The sequence below is a fragment of the Arachis duranensis genome, chromosome 10, assembly GCF_000817695.3.
Source record: "Arachis duranensis cultivar V14167 chromosome 10, aradu.V14167.gnm2.J7QH, whole genome shotgun sequence".
In the NCBI taxonomy this organism is placed as follows: domain Eukaryota; kingdom Viridiplantae; phylum Streptophyta; class Magnoliopsida; order Fabales; family Fabaceae; genus Arachis; species Arachis duranensis.
In genome coordinates, this window is record NC_029781.3 from 28,337,697 (window position 1) to 28,339,995 (window position 2,299).

Here is a 2,299-nt window from a genome sequence, read left to right on the forward strand (position 1 = left end):
TCTAACCTTGTCTGTGGTATTCTGAGTAGGATTCAATGATTGAATGACTGTGACGTGCTTCAAACTCCTGAAGGCGGGGCGTTAGTGACAGACGCAAAAGAATCACTGGATTCTATTCCGGCCTGATTGAGAACCGACAGATGATTAGCCGTGCTGTGACAGAGCATAGGAACGTTTTCACTGAGAGGATGGGATGTAGCCATTGACAACGGTGATGCCCTACATACAGCTTGCCATGGAAAGGAGTAGGAAGGATTGGATGACTGTAATAGGAAAGTAGAGATTCAAGAGGAGCACAGCATCTCCATACACTTATCTGAAATTCCCACTATTGATTTACATAAGTATCTCTATCCATTTTATTTTCTGTTTATTTTTATTAATCATATTTGATTTTCTAAATTCCATAATTTTATCCTCCTGACTGGGATTTACAAGATGACCATAGCTTGCTTCATACCAACAATCTCTGTGGGATCGACCCTTACTCGCGTAAGGTTTATTACTTGGACGACCCAGTACACTTGCTGGTTAGATGTGCGAGGTTGTGAAGAATGTATGTAAGCCATAGTATTGTGCACCAAGTTTTTGGAGCCATTACCGAGGATTATTCGAGTTGTGTGAAAGTATAAGTCACAATTTCGTCCACCAATAGCTCCTAGATATTGAGCAACTTGCTCTCTAGTTACATCTTCATCCTCTTCAGAGGAAGAATAGTCTTCAGAGCTCATGAATGACAGAAGGAGGTTTAATGGGATCTCTATGGTCTCTATATGAGCCTCAGATTTCCTTGGATCCTCAATAGGGAACTCCTTCTTGCTTGAGAGACGTCCCATGAGGTATTCCTCATTGGGATTCACGTCTTCTCCTTCCTCTCTAGGTTCGGCCATGTTGATTATATCAATGGCCTTGCACTCTCTTTTTGGATTCTCTTCAGTATTGCTTGGGAGAGTACTAGGAGGAGTTTCAGTGATTTTCTTACTCAGCTGGCCCATTTGTGCCTCCAGATTTCTGATGGAGGACCTTGTTTCACTCATGAAACTTAAAGTGGCCTTAGACAGATTAGAGACTAAATTTGCTAAGTTAGAGGTACTCTATTCATAATTCTCTGTCTGTTGCTGAAAAGATGATGGATAAGGCTTAATATTGCTGAGCCTATTTCTTCCACCATTATTAAAGCCTTGTTGAAGCTTTTGTTGATCCTTCCATGAGAAATTTAGATGATTTCTCCATGATGAATTATAGGTGTTTCCATAAGGTTCACCCATATAATTCACCTCTGCTATTGCAGGGTTCTCAGGATCATAAGCTTCTTCTTCAGAAGATGCCTCTTTAGTACTGTTGGATGCATTTTTCCATCCATTCAGACTTTGAGAAATCATGTTGACTTGCTGAGTCAACATTTTGTTCTGAGCCAATATGGCATTCAGGGCATCAATTTCAAGAACTCCCTTCCTTTGAGGCGTCCCATTATTCATGGAATTCTTCTCAGAAGTGTACATGAACTGGTTATTTGCAACCATGTCAATAAGTTCTTGAGCCTCTGCAGGCATTTTCTTTAGGTGAATGGATCCACCTGCAGAATGGTCCAGTGACATCTTAGAGAACTCGAATAGACCATAATAGAATATATCTATCATGGTCCATTCTGAAAACATGTCAGAAGGACATCTTTTGGCCATCTGCTTGTATCTCTCCCAAGCTTCATAGAGGGATTCACCATCTTTTTGTTTGAAGGTCTGAACATCCACTCTAAGCTTGCTCAGCTTTTGAGGATGAAAGAATTTAGCCAAGAAGGCCGTGACCAGCTTATCCCAGGAGTTCAGGCTATCTTTAGGTTGAGAGTCCAACCATGCTCTAGCTCTGTCTCTTACAGCAAAAGGGAAAAGCATGAGCCTGTAGACTTCAGGATCTACGCCATTAGTCTTAACAGTCTCACAGATATGCAAGATCTCAGTTAAAAACTGGTAGGGATCTTCTGATGGAAGTCCATGAAACTTGCAGTTCTGTTGTATTAGAGCAACTAGTTGAGGTTTTAGCTCAAAATTGTTTGCTCCAATGGCAGGAATTGAGATGCTTCTTCCATCAAACTTGGAAGTAGGTGTAGTATAATCACCAAGCATCCTTCTTACATTATTGTTGTTGGGTTCAGCTGCCATCTCCTTTTCTTGTTCGAAAATTTCAGCAAGGTTGTCTCTGGATTATTGTAATTTAGCTTCTCTTAGTTTCCTCTTCAGAGTCCTTTTAGGTTCTGGATCAGCTTCAACAAGAATGCCTTTTTTCTTGTTCCTGCTCATAT

General features: G+C 40.8%; 1 non-coding gene across 1 annotated transcript; it reads left to right on the forward strand.

Moving 5' to 3' along the window:
• The first annotated feature begins 1,656 nt into the window (after positions 1–1,656).
• LOC127743371 (small nucleolar RNA R71) lies at positions 1,657–1,760 on the forward strand. Its single transcript, XR_008004763.1, has one exon. It is a non-coding gene; the product is annotated as a small nucleolar RNA R71 (small nucleolar RNA).
• The last annotated feature ends 539 nt before the right edge of the window (positions 1,761–2,299 follow it).